Consider the following 20,619-nt stretch of genomic DNA (forward strand, 5'->3'; position numbering starts at 1 on the left):
AGGTCTGGAACTACAAGTGGGACAGACGATGTACGCGGAGCAGATTCTTTTCATAAAATAGACTAATGACTCAGATAGTCTCACGGTCACGATTAATGATCCCATCTTGTTATGCTAGCTCTTATTTAATTAGTTTGTATGTATGAACAAATTTAATGTTTCTACCTGACTTATTTTCTGTATTTCCTGATAAGATAGAAGGCCATTTGGCCAATTGAGTTCTGCCGGCTCACAGAGCAATCCCGTTCCCCTGCTACTTTTTCCCTATGGAATAATGTTCCAACATTCCCACCAACCTCCCCCAGATTCTAGCACTGATCTATACACGAGTGACAATTTAGAGTCTCAATTAACTTACCAACCTGCATATCTTTGGGACGTGGGAGGAAACAAGAGCACCTGGAGGAATCCCTGGGGTCATAGGAAAATGTTTAAACTCACCACAAACTCTCCATAGACAGCACCAGAGGTCAGGGGTGAACCTAGATTTTGAGTGTCGTGAGGCAGCAGCCCTATTAACTGTACCATTATCTACCCACACCGTGAGATTTGAACTCTTATCACTGAACCATTAGTCAGGAGCTTTAAATTGTTGCTTCACTATGCTAATATATTCAGCACTAGTCTCTTCCTGATAGAAAAGTTTAATATAGTGCAATAAAATATGTGCTTGCACGCTACATCTGTTTTGCCTGATGCAGTAAATGATTAGAAAATTTCAATGATGGCAGCTTATTGAATGCTGGACAATATAATTGCAAGTATAATGGAAAGCATCAAGATAAATGCGTTTTCAAACAAAATCATTACATATTGTCAACATTTTAGATTGCCAGATTTACAGAATTATTGTCATTTTTATACTAAAATTATTTTTAATTCTGCACTTGGCAGATTGATTTTTAACTTTTTAACTTGCTTTGTATCTGCCTTATCTGTCTGTATTTCTTCTCTGTGTTTATGTCGTTTTTCTTGTCATTTATACATGACCCATCATAGGATTTTAAAAAAACCTGAAAAATAGTGACTTCATGATGCAGAGCTATCTGTCATGTGTTGCCTGTCCTTTGCTTTGAAATTAAAGCAAAACTGACAACTCAAAAAAAAAATTCCAGCACTGAAACAGGTGGATAACAGAACAAATTATAACCTGCAGCTATTCAAGTGGATGGTGATTTATTATTATGTTATTTTGGCATGAGAGAAAATGACATGACACATTTACCTATCATATACTTTATTCATTCCAGGAAAACCAAAGGAAAGGCTTTACTATTTCCTTTTGTCACTTCCTCTGTTAAATTCAAATCTTCAATACTTTTTAAATAAAGCTTTAGATTAAACAATTTGAAATATTTGACCATTAATGTTACATCTGGTTTTTTTTTTTACTTTGTTCTGGTGCCACACAAAGTTTTTATATTCGAAGCAATATTGAACAATATACAATCAGTAATTCAAATATATTTGCAATCTTTTCTCTGAACCACAATTGCTGCTAACTTATTTAAACGCTAATGTGTAGGCATGTAGTGTAGGTCCTAACATTTATTTTAAAGTGGCTTCTTAATAGAAATAGAGAATTACATTTTGAATGAATATATCATCTTTTTTTCTGTATGCCCTACCCAAACTTCATTTAGAGACCGCATCAATCACTAACATGTGTAGGAAAGAAATGCAGATGCTGGTTTAAATCAAAGTTAGACACAAAATGCTCAAGTAACTCAGCGGGACAAGCAGCATCTCTTCAGTCTGAAGAAGGGTCTGGACCTGCAACATCACCCATTCCTTCTCTCTAGAGATGCTGCCTGTCCCGCTGAGTTACTGCAGCATTTTGCATCTACCTTCAATCACTATCATGTCTGATTTTCCTTCAAAAACCTTCTGGTATTCCAAGTTGCTGAGGCAAGCATCCACTTCCCTATCCCTCAAGTATTTATGTTCCTGAGTGTTCTCTTTGATGATCCCACTCACTGCCACAGGAGAGGTGGGAGATGATCGGCAAGGTGAATATAGGTGGGTAGTTTGGAAGGTGATGCTCTTATTCTATTTTTAATGCCAGTTTTCTCGCTGCTCCCATTGCAGAGTTCATAACGCCGATTTGAAAGAGTTCCCAGGAGTTTAGTTTAGCTTAGAGATGCATCACAGAAACAGAACCTTTGCCTCGTTGAGTCCGTGCTTACCAGCAATCACCCCGTACACTAGCTCTATTCTGCACACATCTAATTCATAAGACCATACAACATAAAAGCAGAATTAGGCCATTTGGCCCATCGAGTCTACTTCACAATTCAATTATGGCTGATCTATTTTTCCTTCTCAACCTGCTTCTCCTGCCTTCTCTCCGTAACCTTAATGCCCTCGATAATATTGGCCAAATAAATATGTCACAAAACGGAGAATCTCTGCATTTGCAAAGTCTACTTGTTCTCTTCGGTGAAAAGCAGTAGTGCCATGAGTCATGGCTCCAAGGTGTCTGGACCCTGGGAGGAAGTAAGTACAAGGTGATGTCCAGATGTCCTCCCTATTGTTTATATGTATCAGGGTTTTGACAATTGACAATTGACAATTAACAATTTTTACTGAAATCAATTCACCTAAAAACCTGCAGGTCTTTAGAGGGTGGGAGGGCACCCAGAGAAAACCCACGTGGTCACAGGGAGAATGTACAAACTCCGTATGGACAGCACCCATTGTCAGGATTGAACACGTGTCTTTGGGGGCTGTAAGCAGCAACTCTATCGCTGCACCACCGTGCCACCCCAAAGTAAGAAGTTGTTTTTTTGAGCATTATTTGAAAAAAATCCTTGAATCATTTCCTCAGCTCATCGGGTCACCTTTTGGGTGACAGAATGTGGAATAGTTTCTGTGATGGAAGTTAGGTGTGGGACTACTGTGCATAATTAGAGTATAATCAACCTTAATTACAGATCACAGGACATAGACCAAAGGGCCCAGCCTCAGAATAAATGGACATACATTCAGAATGAAGATGAGGAGGAATTTATTTTGCCAGAAGGTGGTGATCTGTGGAATTCATTGCCACAGATGGCGATGAAGGCCAAGTCATTGGGTATTTCTAAAACAGAGATTGATAAATTCTTGCTTAATAATTTTGCTCTCTACAGCTTACCCCCTTAGTCTAGTTCAGTAAAACACAGATTCAAGCACTGGATCAACTAATTCTTTATTCTCACTAACACAAACACACTTCCTCTATGATACCTAACCAACACTGCGGGTCCGATCCTGGTCTCTACTCGTCCAAGCCCTTCAGCCTCGTGCGAATAGACACCTCCGGACAGTCAACACAGTCCCAAGTGTACTTCCAGAAGATCAACTCCGATCCATTTGGTGTCCTCTCTTTTACACTGTATCCGTGGGGCAAAACTATCTGAGGGGGACAATCCCTACAAGCCAATCACAAGTAAATATCATACTATACATTTATTGACAGTTCCCTAACCCAATCACAATATACCCCATTACATTGTTTCCACAGAAGGTTTCAGTTGGAAGACAGTTCACCAAAGCAAAGAAACATTTCCCCAGGAAGTATAAAAAAATTGAACAAGGCTCAATACTTTGACCAATCACAAGATAAACAGCACTAACACTCTGCAACATAATTCGCAATACTTTACAGCACCCCATTCTATAACCAATCCTGATCATGCATTTGCAACCCTGCTCAGCTCTTTCTGCAACACCTTGATACATATAAACAATAGGGAGGACATCTGGACATCACCTTGCACTTACTTCCTCCTAGGGTCCAGACACCTTGGCGCCATGACTCATGGCCCTACAGCTTTTCACCCAAGAGACCAAGCGGGCTTTACAAATGCAGAGATTCGCCGTTTTGTGACATATTTATTTGGCCAATATTATCGAGGGCATTAAGGTTATGGAGAGAAGGCAGGAGAAGCAGGTTGAGAGGGAAAAATTGATCAGCCATAATTGAATTGTGAAGTAGACTTGACGGGCCAAATGGCCTAATTCTGCTTTTATGTCATATGGTCTTATGAATTAGATGCTGGGCATAGTGCCTGGTAAAGAATTCTGACATTTGTTTGCTTATCTGAACAATGGATTTGAAGAATTTTGTGAAGGCTGTAATGGTGGTACCCCTCCAATGCTTCCCATGCCAGCCCTAGGGAATCAATTCCTCAGAAAGGAGAGCAGTGATCCCTGATGTAGAGTCGACCGTGAGCTTTGAGCCTGGGATTGAAATCCTGATTTCAAAGGGCAGTTGATGCACTGAAGACAAGAGTGAATTCATGATTGATATCTGTTCTGCCAGAGTGCCATCTAATCACCCATGGCAGCTCTTTGGCACAGAACAATATGCTCATGTGCAGCATCCATTACTTGTGTGTGACTGGGAGCTGCTCTAGCATGTCCTTGCATGCAATGAGGACAGCAGTCTATTCACAACTGCCATCCCTCTGCTCAATGAGGCCAGTAATCTGGTCATTATACCTTTCCCAGACATTCACGGTGCCCCCCAGTACTAACGGCCAGGCGTCAAGCTCTATCAGAATTGAACTGCACAGAGCGATGGAAAAAAATGGTGGGGCTTCAATTAATGCAAATTCTGTGTGAGACCAGATGGTCAAAGAGCTCCTCCCAGAGTCACATGCAGCTTCTGGCCTTCCAGATGTATAATGGGCGCACAAGTCTAAAATGCTATGTCCTAGAATAATGCATGGAGGAGCATTGATCATGAATTATGTCCTTTTACATCCTCATAAAAGATTTTATCAACCGAGAGATTGAATCCTTATCGAGTTTGGCCTTCCTCAGAAATTCATTTTCATTACCATATATGATGTGAAGGCCTTGATTCTAACAAACGTGTCCACAACATTTCCAATCCTAGGACTGGAGTCATACAAAGCTGTATCAGTGCATCTATCTGCTTCTAAAACATCCAAATTATAATCATGTTCCTCACCTCCAAAATGATTCCTGCCAGAGTGAAGTTCATCTGCAGGTCAGGTACATGGATATGAAAGGTACATGGATATGAAAGGTACATGGATATGAAAGGTTTAGAAGGATGTAGGCCAAACGTAGGCAGGTGGGACTAGTATAATGGGGCATTGAGGTCGGCATGAGCAAGTTGGGCCGAAGGCCCTGTTTCTATGCTGTCTGATTATGAAAAGGCGAGCCACATGGCAGAAGGATCCCAGTGAGCTGCAGTCATACCCAACATCAGGCCTGGCTCACTCGCGCGGAACCAAGAACCTGTCTGGAGACGGAAGCCACCGAATCCGGCCCCTGGTTGCCCCATGGACCGGAGAGGAGGGGATCAGAGTTGGAACAGAAAGCCGATAGGCAGACCAGCTGCAGGAGTCAGAGTACTTCGGCGGTGGAGTGGGCCACTGGAGGCCCTGCAGCAGCCTGGGGTTCAGCTGGATCGGCTGCTGCTCCAAGAGGCCAAGTGCGTGGACTAGATGTGACTTGAAGCTGCACAGAGCTGTTACGGTGGAGGACACCACAGCTTTGTTTGGCCAGGCCGGCCCTGCAACTCCACCAGGACAACGGGCCTTCACGGCCAAAATAAGAAATTCTGCACTTCCAACACCAAACCGATCAACTACTGCATATTTTCTCAGTGTACTATTTCTATATACTTATACTGTATCTTAAATGTGCTTATGTATAATAATACTTATACTGAACTGTATGCAAAAATGAATTTCACTGAACCTCAGTACATGTGACAATATAGTACCATTAAACCATTGAAAGTGTTCAACATTCATCTCCAGCGCACCAGAAACCAGGTCATTCCTACATCAACCATTGGGTTACAGTCTGCAGGTAATATTTACTCAAATGTACTCTCAAAGTTCAAACTCCAAGTAATTGTTGACCTGTTCATTGAAGTATGCAAGAGTTGGCCCTGAGAGTAGTCATCCAGTAGATATCCTCTGCTAACCTATCCCTGCCACAGAATGCTCTCCCAGGACATCAAGATTAACAAAAAAATTATGAATACTAGGAATAGGGAGTCAAATGCAAAGGGAAGCAAAAATTATTACAGTCACTGTGGCCATCAGTGCACCAGCACAGCTTTCAAATAATTGAGGAAAATAATTAAAATATGCAAAGTATTGGTGTAACTCAGCAGGTCAGGCAACATCATCAGAGAACATGAATGGGTGACTTTTGGTTCAAAACGTTCTTCAGACTGAAGTCTACCAATGAGCTCATGTTTGTCCAAACTGCAACCATCCCCATCCTTACGCATATTGTGAAAGGTGGGCCACCAACACCAGGTATCTCACCAACCCATTGAACAGTAGCCTCAGCATCTTCCAAATCCATAGACAAGAATGGAGAACAAAACAGCAGCATATTTTCCAAGCTTGCATCCCCAGCAGCTCATGAGGGCAGGCCATGTCATGAATGAATGAATTATACTTTCTGTATTCCACACCACACACCTGAAGCAAGTGCTCTATCTCAATCACAGGAAGAGATCTCCAGGTGTACAGAAGAGGTGCTTCAAACATTTTCTCAAAGCCTCCTCAACAGTTCACACAGGCTTGATAATGGACAAACTATTTTGTGCATTCCTCATTTGTTCATGGATTATTATTTCTTAAGGAGATTAATGGAACCAACCCCTGCTAGATCTACCTCCTGGATCTATCACTCTTATGATCAACTCAGTCCCTTTCAAAAAATCAAAGATCTCTTTCTTTCTCCACCCCCACCCCCATAATGCAGATTGCTGCTGTCTGGCTGACTGTGCCTTTAAGAGCTGATGACCTTCTGCAACTGCAGCAGAGCAAAGTGTTGAAAACTGCAGTGTAGTCAAGTATCAAATTGCACAGTCAAGAGTTAAGAGTGTTTTATTGTCATAGGTTCCGAAACGGATCAATGAAAAATAAGGAAAATGAAACTCATACTTGCAGCAGTCGTACACTTCAAACTTCTTCATGTTCAAAACACCCTGGCCCTGTCTCAGACATGTATTTGACATAACATGTTTTGGTCCTGTCGCAAACATGCTTTTGGCTAGTTTCACAGTTTTTTGAGGGGGTCTAGTGCACATCAATGTTTTAGAACAACAAAGAAAGGCATACTCCAGTTTCACGGCACCAGGATCATACAATGTTTCAGGAAAATGGAGTTTCACTTTTCCAGTTCTTTTCCCACCACAGTCTCCTGCTGGAAAACCATACCCGCAACACTTCTAACCCACAGTTGCAGCAGAAGAAAAATTGGAGAATCTGTCATTGAAATTCTCTTTTAATCAACCATTAATTACTGAATATTATTTCCAGATAATTGCAGCTGTCTGGGGATTGAAGAAAACAGTGTTCAAATTTTTGAACTAATTTGACGCCTAAATTCCAATCGCGGTGAAGTGTTTGTTCATGAACAAGCCATGTATCGCTTTGAAATTACCTAATGCGAAAATACAGAGCAAGCAAAATACCTTTGTACTTGGAAGCATGGTGGTGGAAAATGTGTTACACGTTGGAAATAAAAGAACGTTCAATCTGGGTTTGCGAGCACCATTGTACGATACAATACAATACGATACAATGTATGTGTCCCGGGGAGCCGCGCGCATGACGGGACTGTCCTGGGTAGTTGTGGGCATGGTGGGAGTCTTTGTTTGTTTGTTTGTTTGTTTGTTTGTTCGTTCTGGTGTAGGCACTGTGTACACAACAGCCAGACAACAGTTTCAACTGTTGGGTATAAATGCAGGAGTAGCAAGATAGATTCAACGGTGGCTGAATGGGAGAAGCCAGAGGGTAATGGTGGATGGTTGTTTGTCGGGTTGGAGGCAGGTGACTAGTGGGGTGCCTCAGGGATCGGTTTTGGGTCCTTTGTTGTTTGCCATGTCAATGATATGGATGAAGGTGTGGTAAATTGGATTAGTAAGTATGCAGATGATACCAAGATAGGGGGTGTTGTGGATAATGAAGAGGATTTCCAAAGTCTACAGAGTGATTTAGGCCATTTGGAAGAATGGGCTGAAAGATGGCAGATGGAGTTTAATGCTGATAAATGTGAGGTGCTACACCTTAGCAGGACAAATCAAAATAGGACGTACATGGTAAATGGTAGGGAATTGAAGAATACAGTTGAACAGAGGGATCTGGGAATAACCGTGCATAGTTCCTTGAAGGTGGAATCTCATGTAGATAGGGTTGTAAAGAAAGCTTTTGGTATGCTAGCCTTTATAAATCAGAGCATTGAGTATAGAAGCTGGGATGTAATGTTAAAATTGTACAAGGCATTGGTGAGACCAAATCTGGAGTATGGTGTACAATTTTGGTCGCCCAATTATAGGAAGGATGTCAACAAAATAGGGAGAGTACAGAGGAGATTTATTAGAATGTTGCCTGGGTTTCAACAACTAAGTTACAGAGAAAGGTTGAATAAGTTAGGTCTTTATTCTCTGGAGCGCAGAAGGTTAAGGGGGGACTTGATAGAGGTCTTTAAAATGATGAGAGGGATAGACAGAGTTGATGTGGATCAGCTTTTCCCTTTGAGAATAGGGAAGATTCAAACAAGAGGACATGACTTCAGAATTAAGGGACAGAAGTTTAGGGGGGTAACATGAGGGGGAACTTTTTTACTCAGAGAGTGGTAGCGGTGTGGAATGAGCTTCCAGTGGAAGTGGTGGAGGCAAGTTCATTGGTATCATTTAAAAATAAATTGGATAGGTATATGGATGAGAAGGGAATGGAGGGTTATGGTATGAGTGCAGGCAGGTGAGACTAAGGGAAAAAAGTTGTTCGGCACGGACTTGTAGGGCCGAGATGGCCTGTTTCCGTGCTGTAATTGTTATATGGTTATATGGTCAACAGTCGCTTGTCCTTTTAATTTAATTTAAATTTCAAGTTATCGTGTACCTTGTTGTGTGTTGTGACTGTTGGCAGACCAATTTCCCTACGGGGATGAATAAAGTTTTATCGTATCTTATCGCATGGCAAGGGTGTTTAATTGTCACATGTACTGAAAATGCTTACTTGCAGCAGCATAGCAGGCCTGCAAACATAGTACTCATAAAAAACAATATAAGCAAAAAATTAAATAAATTTAAAATAAATTTAAAAAAACGATATTATTGCAAAAATCCCAGTCTTTTGCATAACCAAGACAGTTTGCAATTCATAGTTTAGTTGGTATTTGTTGTTTTCAAGAGCCAGATGGTTGTTGGGAAGAAGCTGTTCTTGAACCTGGAGGGCATAGCTTTTGGATTCCTTTATCTTCTTCCCGATGGCAGGTGTGAAATGAGAGCATGGCCAGGGTAGTGCGGACCCTTGCTGATGCCAGCTGACTTTTTGAGGCAGCGCCTCCTGTAGATCCCTTCGATAGTGAGGAGGTCAGTACCTGTGGAGGACTGGGCAGTCCACCATTATTTGTCATTTCCTTTGTTCCTGGTAATTCATGTGGCCATGATGCAACCAATCAAAATGTGTTAGACTTTAGAGATACAGCGTGGAAACAGGCCCTTCGGCCCACCGAATCCATACAGACCAGCGATCACCCCGTACACTAGCATTAGGGGGCGGCATGGTGCACAGCAGTAGAGTTGCTGCCTTACAGCACTTGCAGCAGCGGAGACCCAGGTTCGATCCTGACTACGGGTGCTGTCTGCACAGAGTTTGTACGTTCTCCTCATGACCTGCGTGGGTTTTCTCCAAGATCTTTGGTTTCCTCCCACACTCCAAAGACGTACAAATTTGTAGGTTAGTTGGCTTGGTATAAGTGTAAGTAAATTGTCCTTAGTGCATTTAGGATAGTGTTAAAGTGCAGGGATCGCTCGTCGGTGTAGACTCGGAGGACCGAAGGGCCTGTTTCCGCGCTGTATCTCTAAACTAACCTAAACAAAACATTATCCTACACACTAGGGACAATTTACAATTTTACCAAAGCCAATTAGCTATGAATCTGTACATCTTTGGGGTGTGGGTGCAGTCACAGGGAGAACGTGCAAACTCAGTACAGACAGCACCCGTAATCAGGATCGAACCCAGATCTCTGGCACTATAAAGCAGCAACTCTACCACTGGCACCATTCAGTCAGCGCATTGATCTCCCTTTTATAATCTGACATAATTACTTGTAATTCGTCCATCAATGGTACTGTCATCAATGAATTTAAAGATGGAGTTGGAACTGTGCCTGGCAACACAGTCATGGGTATAGAGCGAGGTGAGGACTGAGGATGTTGAGGTCTGTCTTTGAGGAACTCAAGGATGCATAGGGATGCTCAGAGACCCAGATGCCTGAGTTCCTAACAAGTTTGGTTGGGATGAAGGCGTTGAACACGGTGGTGAGGTCAATTAACAACAGCCTGATTATTGCTGTTGTCCAAATAGTTCAGTGAGTGGAGAGCCAGTAAGCTCGCATCACCCCCAGATCTACTGTGGCAGTAGGCAAGTTGTAGTGGGCCCAACTTCTTGCTATGGTCCTCTAGGTTTGAAACCAATTGACATTATTTCACTCTAAAACAAGTATTCAAATATAACATCTTTACTGCTGTATGGACTTACTCTTTGTTAAGCCATTGAGTTGGAAGCAGAGCACAAAAGCAAACCTCATCACCCTAAAGCAAGATTAGTAACACAGCAAGATGAGATAAATAGTGAAATTAACTGTGAGACAGTAGAATTATCCAAATCCATCAGTCAGCAAATTGACTAATGAGCTGCCTTATAAATTTATTTTAATTAGGTTGAATTTTATTGGATTTTTTTTTACAGAAAATGCAAATGAAAATAATGGTTTAATCATGTAAATCAACTGCACATAACATGGGAGAAAATATATCAAATACACTTAGGAGACAATTGTGCGATGATTGACATGGGTCAAATACTGTGATTGGTTCTGCTTGCCCAATTCAAATATATAGCAAATCAAAACAATTTCCCAATGCCAAAGCACAAGGTTTCTCTTCATGTAAAGATTAAGCAGCCACGTTAACAGTGGCGTATTGTGTTCAATACTAAAGGCACCACAGTCAATCCATATTTTTATTGTCCAAGTTACGTGGTAACAAGCATTACCTGCTACCATGTGAACAAGTGGCCATTGTATTGTTCATCACCTGCAGATCTTCACATCTCCTTCTTTTATCCTACCAGCTGAAAGTTGATATTCTCCACAATGCACAGTGGTAGAGCTGCTGCCTCACAGCGCCAAAGACAGGGGTTCGACCCTGATCTCAGGTGCTGTCTTGTAGCCTTTTTGAATGAATGAACATTTGTACATTCCCTCTGTGTCCACATGTGTTTCTGGCCAGGTGCTTCAGTTTCCTACCAGATCCCAAAAACATGTGGGTTAGTAGGTTAAATGGCCTCCATAAATTGCCCCAGTGTGTAGGGATTGCATACAAAAGTGGGATGACATAGAACTAGTGTAAATGGGTGGTTGTTGGCTGGCATGGATTCAATGGGCCGATGTGCCTGTTTCCATACTGTGTTTCAATTCTATTTATATCAATTCAATACTCTTTAACACGTTAAACCTGGGAACTTGTCCAGTGAAGATACAAGGAACAGCAGATGTTAGTGTGCAAAAAAGATGCAAAGTGCTGGAGTAAATCAATGGGTCAGGCAGTATCTATGGAGATCATGGATCGGCTTTGGATCAAAACCTTTCTTCAATCTGAAGTCACATATCCATGTTCTCCAGAGATGCTGCCTGCCCGGTTGAGTTACTCCAGCACTTTGTGTCTTAATTTGTCCGGTGAGCTGACCTTGTAGTTCCAATCGACAAATGTTGAACTCCTGAGCTGTTTATGCATCGAATGAAGTGTGTGGCATGTGCCCTGTAAGACTTAAGGTCCCATCTGAGATCAATGAATCAGGAGTCTCCCAGTATCCACGATACCCTGCCTTTTTTTTATTACTGAAGATTCAGTACAATGAATACAATATTCCTTGATATTTCATTCAGAAAGGCTACTAGACTGGATGCTTTGGAAGAAACTATCACTCCCCAACAGTAAAATGTGCTGGTGTTAACGACAATAGTGGAGCAGAATGAATATTATTCAGAGAAAGAATATACAATGGGAAAACATGATGAGGATGGTCACTATCTCATTACCAGTATTGTTCTCATTGTTATATAAAGGGCATTGAATATTTCCCTTTTTGTTGAACACAAAATAGATTAATTTTCCCAAATAAAATAAATGTTTAAGCACAGTACTTTATATAAATGTACACCCGTATATATACTCTTGGTCCATTTCAAACAGCTTTCATCTTTCACCTTTTAGTTGTTTAAGATGTTAGTGACAAAGTATTCACTTATTATTGTGACTAATTATTCAAAGCCTTTTTTCAACATCATTGCTTTAATTCAGTCATATAATGTGAAGTGTTCAAACATTTTATCTCAGAAATCACAGAAAAATGTTCAAAATTATAGATACTGTAGTTCTTGAATGTGATGTTGCTCTGAGAGTCTGAAAGAAATGGTAGAAACTCTAGCCAAGTTTCATTCAAATATCTGCTTAATTGGAAACACTTTCTGGGTTTTGTTTAGCTATAGCTTATAAATACAGGAGAAATACATGGAAGATGGGAATAAATTGAACTCATCTCAAAATTTATTTTTTAATTATGGTTTAATAATAGCAAAACATTTTATACTTAAATTTTGGAAAAACGCTTAAAATGTGGATCGCAAGCATGTTGGACACCGCACATCTTGAGGAAATGCGATTCTTCCCAATAGATAAATCAGACCAATTCATAACGAGTTGGTCTCCATTTGTCGTCTTTTTGGAATCATATGGTGCAACACAATTGTAAAAGCTAACTGTTTCAGGACTGGACGAGGGATGGTCAAGATTATAAATAATGATCTCCTTACTTCCTTTATTTCTTACTCTCTTTGTCCTATTTTCTTTTCTTCAACTTTCTTCTTTCATTCTTTTTTTTAAATATTTCACACACTATATATCTCACGTTTTTCTATCCTTTATTATCTGATTTATTTTTCTTATTCTTCTTTATTATAATTTAAAAAAATAAGAAGTTGTACATAAAATGTATTATGAAAATATATATTAGGCACTTTGGTGCCATACGATTGTACTTCTAATAAAATAAAAAAATATATTTTTTTTAAATACAGGAGTGGTGTTCCTTGGTCTGTATCCTGGTCTTGGATCACTCTGTTCAGCGGGAATCTCAGTCAGGGGGCTTCCTTTGAGGAAGCGATCTGACCAAAGTGTCAAAGATTCAGAGCACGACATGACACAGAAACAGGCCCCTCAGCCCAAATCATCCATGCCGATAAAGATGCTCCATTTAAGCCAGTCCCATTTCCTTGGGTTCAGCTTGTATCCCTCTAAACCTTTGCTATCCACATAGCTGCCCAAGTGTCTTTCAAAAGCTGTTATAGTACCTGCTTCAACTACATCTTCTTATGGCTCAGGCCATTGAGTCCTGGAAATATCCTCGTAAATCTTATTTGCATTCTTTCCAACTTAATGATATTCTTCATATAGCAGGGGGATCAAAACCAGCTCAGGTTTAAACATTTACTGTACCTGGGAATCCTGTTTATCAGATGAGACCAATCAGGACTTTCTGCCCTGATTAAAACTTTCAGAGGATAGCTGGTCAGACATGAGTATTCCCAGGGGCAATGAAACAATCAGATCCACACATAAAAGTATATTTCTTAGAAATTAAATCATGTAAAACATGATACCTTTCGTGTGCACAGGATTCCATCTCCCCAGTTACTTTTCTCTAACTAATCTTGTCTCATTGCACCTCAACCACACTCTCATTTCCCTACCACCTACCTGCGGGATGAGTATTTTTTATAGTAACCAACTATTTTCCCAATCAGCACAGCTTTGGGATGTGGGAAGAGCCTGGAACCCCCAGATGAATCCCACATGGTTGAGGGGAGAACACCACAAGGGCAGCACCCAAGATCAGGATTGAATCCAGATTGCTGGAATTGTGAAGCAGCAGCACTATCTGCAGTACCATTGAGCTGCCCTGACTGGGCATGCTCAGAACTACGCACAGTCTTAAAGAGGAAGTATACATCGTTTTCATAAACCAAAATGTACTGCAAAGCATAATAGGCCTTTCTCACGGGGCGACTTGACACAAGAGTTAACCAGAGTTTAACATCGTGGGAACCTCGTGCGATAACAGTACGGCATTCGTGGACCAACGTGGACCACCGTGGCACTAACGGCAGGTAATCGTGTAACTTGGTGACAAGCAAGCTTGAATTTCTCCAAGAGTGACTTGTACACTTGTGGTTGAGCATTGCAACATTATATGAACCTAGTGGCCAGTGCGATATCCGTGCGATATCCGTAATAACTCTTGCGGTTATCGTGGGAACTCCTGCAAACGGTAAACCCGGAAGCTGGACAGAGGGGACAGAAGGTGAGTAAAAATTGTCTTCTGTGGAATTGAATTTAAAAAATAAAGATTTGCATCCGCATATGGACATCAACTTATTCATGAGTTATGTTAAGAAAATAACTATAATCTTTAAAAGGGACTTTACTGAAAGGTCCCGCATTTTTATGGTCCGTGAGAAATTTTTCACGTACTTCTTTGAGAGATACAGCTCGGAGTCCTCGCCGACTAGCGATCGATGCCTTTCCGAAACAGGGTCCGGAACGCTACCAATCAATGTTCTCCAGAGTCAGTCCAGTATAAGGAGTGAACTGCACATGCTGGTTTAAACCGAAGACAGACACAAAAAGCTGGAGTAACTCAGCAAGTCAAGCAGCATCTCTGGAGAAAAATAGGTGATGTTTCGGGACGAGACACATCTTCAGACTCAATTCCGATTAGGATGTCTGAAGAAGGGTTCCGATTCGAATCGCCACCTATTCTTTTTCTCCAGAGATGCTGCCTGACCCGCTGACTTACTCCAGCTTTTTATGTTTTTCTTCCCAGATCTGACTTATGTAACTTAGGTAACTTACACTCTCTCTCTCTCCCCCATGGTCAGGATCAAACCCCGTTCTCTGGGGCTGTGAGGCAGCAACTCTACCACTGTGCCGCATGTAGTCAGATTTAATAAATTGCTGGTGTTGCTTCCAAAGACAGAGGCATTGATAATATTAGATCAGAATTGCATCTTTCCGCTAATAGTGTAAATTATTAGTCAATTAATAATAGAATCAATTATTGTTGGTGACATTTCACCTACGAATATCAGACTATTTTCGCAGAGGTAAGGGTCAATTAGGCATAGCAAAAGGTATGAACACTTTTAAACCTTTTTTCCCCGACTATTTTGTCAAATGCAAATACAGGGAGAATGATCAAAGTGCTCACATGGCTCACTCTGTTAGAAGCGTTCTGAGTTTAAATGTTCCGTGTATTCCTTCTTAAAGTATACATTTTTGTGTGGCCAGGGGTGCGATTGAGAACAGCTGGGAAAGGGCGGAGGGGGCGTCACGAATCACAGCGTTTCCCTGGCCATATTATGGCCCATTCCCCAACCGTAACATTAATCAAGCTCTGTCTAACTCCGCCTTCACACCATCCCCCTGTGACATAGTTAGTCATCGCTGGGCAGGCTGTGGGCCGAATGGCCTGCCAACGGGAATCAGAGACTGACACTGAGATCCATTGTGCAGGAAGGAACTGCGGATGCTGGTTTTCACCGAAGATAGACACAAACGCCACCTGTTCATTTTCTCCAGATATGTTGCCTGACCCATTGAGTTACTCCAACATTTTGTGTCTGTGTTCACTATGAACATTGAATTCTTTGATTTTAGGTAACTTACACTCTCTCTCTCTCCCCCCCGCCCACCCTCCTCCTGCCCCCCCCCCCCCCCCCATGCAGTAAATGTTGGTTAACCAGGCCAAGGTTTGCAACAATGGTCCCCTCTTGGGATCACACTATCCCTAGCCAACAATTGGCCTATCAGGGAACCAAATATAGACATAAAGTGCTGGAGTGACTCAGTGGGTCAGGCAACATCTCTGGAGGAAAGGGTTAGGCGACATTTCGGGTTGGGACCCCTCTTCAAAATACCCTGCTGAGGTCATCTGTTGTTGGCCCTGATTTGTCCCGGTCTTTTCTTGCTCCCAGTTCCCCCCTACAATCATCCCGAAGAAGGTCCCGACCAAAAATGGAATCTATTCCTTTTCTCCAGAGATGCTGCTTGGCCCGCTGAGTTACTCCAGCATTTTGTGTCTAACTTGCTGATTCAGACAGTTTTTGATTATCAAGGATTCTGCGCTGACTCTTTACAAGTACCACAGATCCCCACCTTTATAAATTTCTATCTGGCAGTGTTTTCCGTCTCAGGAATTCCAGCCCTTTGTCTGTAGTTACTGTCATCAAATATAGACAAAGGGCTGAAATTCCTGAGACAGAAAACACTGCCAGATAGAAATTTATAAAGGTGGGGATCTGTGGTACTTCTGAAACACACGTTTGAAATTTAAACTTGGGCGCAACTAACATCGTCTAAGTAATGTGGCATCTTCCTGCAGTAAAGTCACGGCATTAGTACAGGCATGTCTCCAAATGAGCCAATTCAACCAAGGGAGGATATTTATAGTGTGTGAAAAAAAAAGTGACATCATTTGTGCCACGTGACACTTCACAGTTCACAATGTTCATTCAAGATTTAACGGGAAAGCTCGAGAGACGGACAAGTCAATCGCACAAATAACAGAAATGCCGAGTACCGTGGGAACTCTTTATCTACCCCCCGTTATATCGTGTGATATCGTGCTAAACCACGACCACTTAACTCTGGTTACATCTTGCGTCAAGTTGCCCCGTGAGAAAGCGCTTTAACAATAACACCCCACAATCCATATGTACAGATGATTGATCTGGAAACAAGCATTGCATTGCAGCAGGGAATTGTCAATAAATCCATGGAAATGGGTTTATTGAGATTGACGAGAGCCGGCATTAACTTGATTGGTCAAATTTCCACCCTTAGCATCATGCAGACATATGGAAATATCTTGGATGTGGAAACGACGAAATTAGCTCGTATTCTTTATGTGAGTTTGTCTAATTAATTACGAGCTAAAAGCTTGCTTGTCAAGGATTACAGGTGGCAATGAGGATAAACCAACTGAGGCTGCAATCGCTGTTATTTTCCACAGAATGTCTTTTCCTGTTGATTTGTAATCTAGTGTGAGAATCCCTTGCAGTTGTGTCTGTAACTGAGACAGCCTGGCTGTTAAATCAGTAGCTGCTGTGGGCTCATTGAATCTTAACGCTTAATCTAATTAATCAGAGTTGGCAAAGCCAACCAATGTTGAAAATAAATGCTTGAAAAACCAGAATCACCATTGCATTCAGCATACTTGCTAAGATGCTGATATCCATAAATAACCGCATATCATTCGACAAGCTGTATCTGCCATACCCAATCCTGTTCCATGTGGCTTCATATATATGAAGGTACGGTGTCAGGATTGTTGTCACAGTTGATGTCAGAAATAAAGGATGGAAAAGAACTGCAGATGGCAGCATCTCTGGAGAGAAAGCATGGGTGATGTTTCGGGTCGAGACCCTTCTTCAGACTGATCAGTCTCGACCCGAAACGTCACCTATTCCATCTCTCCAGAGATGCTGCATGTCCCGTTGAGTTACTCCAGCATTTTGTGTCTGCCTAAGAAATAAAGGAATTGCTCTTACATTATGGTGGTGAAGAATTGCAATATTCTTCAATTATCAATTCTTCAATTATTGCAATTATCAATTGCATTTTTATGATAAAGATATTTATGAGATATATTTCCTGCAGCTACTAGCTACATGGAAGCATAAAGTTGGACCTACAAAACAGTTCACCTCACAGCAGAAGGTGGTGTATGAGGCAACTGTGTTCCTGTGCCCAAAGCTAAAAACAATTGCATGCGTCTGATACAAATTAATGGCGATTTTTTGGAACGCACAAGAGTTGTAAGTGGAAGTCCCGGAAGGATGCACATCAAAGCAGCTTTGTCAGAAAGTCCTTGGAAAAGCTATCAAACTGCCTGAGTTAGTGTCATCATTGTTATTCACTGTATGGAGCGATGGAGGAAGAAAGATATAAGGTGCTACAGCAAATAGGATCAAAAGGAAAAAATGGAAAACAGACATTTCAGCAAAATATTTTGCTCAAAATTGTCAATTGTTTAACAGCTTAACAATCTACCCATTCACTTATCGTGGATTATTGTTGTGACAGGCTGATATTTGCATATGCTCACTGGCAGTGACTGGGGAGGGATTATTTTTGGTATCTCATTTTTCTTTTATTGTTGTTGTCTTGTTATATGTTGGCATAAGTTTTTTTTAATTTATTCTTTTCGTACACTCTCTCTGTGACAAATGGACAATTCTGCACTTTGTTATGTCCTGAAAGCTAAATAAAAAAGATTTTGATTTTACTTCGGAGTCACGTGAGTGACTTCGTGAAGAACCCCGCTTCCACGCATGCGTGTCATATCGCTACACGCATTGCAACGAGTCACACAGGGGGGAACGGCGTTCCCCAAGCGGGAGATTTGAAAGTCGGGAACAGCAGGTAAGCGACTCTGCGTTCCTTTTTTCTACTTACTTTTAGGTGGCTGCGGAAAGCCGGCGGGGAGACCCGTGGAGGGCGAGCAGCCAGCAGCAGCAACAGCACGAGTTTCCCTGGAGGGGAACAACCTGAGCCCGACTTTGCTCCCGCACCGGCAAAATTCACCTCTCGGCCGGGCGGGAAGCAAAGTAAAAAAGGTCCCTATGCCAGTCTCAAACGAGACTGGCTTGGGAGCAGTCGGTAGCAGCCAGCGCAGAGGCTGCGGGACAGACAGCTCGGACCAGCGAGGGGCTCGGAACACTCAGCGAGTGCAGCGGCACTGATGGAGTCGGAACGGGACGTTCGGGCTGAAAACCTTCTTCAAAAGGTAAGGCCCAGGGTCCAGGGGATCCATAGGTACAGCCGGGGTTACCGGCTGCGGAACTGCCGCGAAGGACCAGGCCCGTGAACACCGGGGTCGGTCCAAGCGGCTCGAACCCGACACAGGGAACGACGGTCACCAGCGGGAGAAGGAAAGTCGGGAACAGCAGGTAAGAGACCCTGCGTTTCCTTCAACTTACCTTCTAGGTGCAGACATGGACCAGGTCCATGTAAGGCCGGCGGGAGAACCACAGCGGCAGCGGCAGCGGCAGCGGCAGCAGCAGTGGGAGCCGGCAGCTGCAGGAGCACCGGCAGCTGCAGCAGCACTAACAGCGGCAGGAGCACAGACAGCGGCAGCAGCACAGGCAGCAGCAGTGGCAGCTGGCACTTCGTGAGGAGCTGGCAACGGCAGGAGCAGCATGGGCACATCGATTCCCGGAGAGGGAAAAACACCTGTGCCCAACTTCGCTCCAGCATGGTGAGAAAGTTCATTTCTCGACAGCAAAGGACTTTGCAGTTGACTGGCTGCAATCTACTACAAGGGACCAGTATGTGAGTACCAGGGTCAGTCCCATCGGGGTTTTAGTTACAATAATCGCTTCTCGGCTTTTTGGCTAAGATCAAGTGTAGTATCTGTTCTTATCAGTTTAATATCTGATACACCCCTTTATCTACGGACCATATATATTAAATAAAAACTATAGTAGCTGTTATCATTAGTTTTAATGTCTTATATGTCCCTTAGCTAAGGACCATATAAGTAGGAGTGCCCAGAATTGAGGGCATTAGAGTGGGGTTGGCCGGCTGCAACGACCACAAGGGGCCAGTACCGTCAGTACGGGGGTCGGTCCCAGGGGTCTAAGATAAAGGAGCAGCCAGGAGCGCTGAGAGCGTTGAAGCCGGGTTAAAGGAATAGATGGAAGCAGCTGTGCCAGTTATCCCCCTCACCGGCCATATCCACTTCACGGAAGGAAGGACAAAACTGGAGAAGGAGGACCATGGAACAGCGGGCAGCCAGCAGCAACCAGCGGCACTTGGATCAACCGTAGTGGGATCAGCTGTGCCCGATGTCGGCCCCGCACCGGCCAGATCCATGTGACCGAGCGGTAGGCTAGACACAAATTAAACAAGGTAGTGGACTCAGAAGGGTCCGACTTTGCATAAAACCACCGGCAACCAGCGCCCGAGAGGGCTGGAGCGGGAAGAAGCGGTGTATGGAGCCTTGCTCCAACGTGATAAAACCACAGCAGTACCTCTTTGAGGGCTGCACAATGCTTCTACCCCATCAGAGGGGAGCACTGTGGGTCAGTTCTGGGTTGACTTGCAAGAGGGGTCCGCAGAACAAAAGACAAGTGGGCAGCAGTTAAGCCCCACAGGGGTACCCCGTGCGGGACCCTAGAGATCTCTAACTCTATAAAAAAGAGTAGGCAGGACCCTGATGGGCCAGAGCCTGGTAATACAGCGTCCCATGATCCTAACACAGCAGGGACTCTGCTGGACATGGTGGCTGATTACTTTAGCCAAGTCAAACATGGGTAGACTTGGATCCAGGATGGCAATAGTATTACTATATGTCTGGCCACATACGCCAACAAGGGAAAAAGTTTACGAACACTGGCCAGACATCTGCCACCTGGCAACGGTGAGGCATTACAGGTGCCCAGTGTAAACCAATGCATTTGGCAGCATATGGACGAACATCAGGAACCAGGACCTCAAGATCC

The 20,619-nt window shown here is 42.8% G+C and overlaps 1 pseudogene; it reads left to right on the forward strand.

The window, feature by feature from the left end:
* Positions 1-19,489: 19,489 nt before the first annotated feature.
* LOC129705140 (U2 spliceosomal RNA) lies at positions 19,490-19,598 on the forward strand (annotated as a pseudogene).
* The last annotated feature ends 1,021 nt before the right edge of the window (positions 19,599-20,619 follow it).

The sequence above is a fragment of the Leucoraja erinacea genome, chromosome 1 (assembly GCF_028641065.1).
Source record: "Leucoraja erinacea ecotype New England chromosome 1, Leri_hhj_1, whole genome shotgun sequence".
Classification (NCBI taxonomy): Eukaryota; Metazoa; Chordata; class Chondrichthyes; order Rajiformes; family Rajidae; genus Leucoraja; species Leucoraja erinaceus.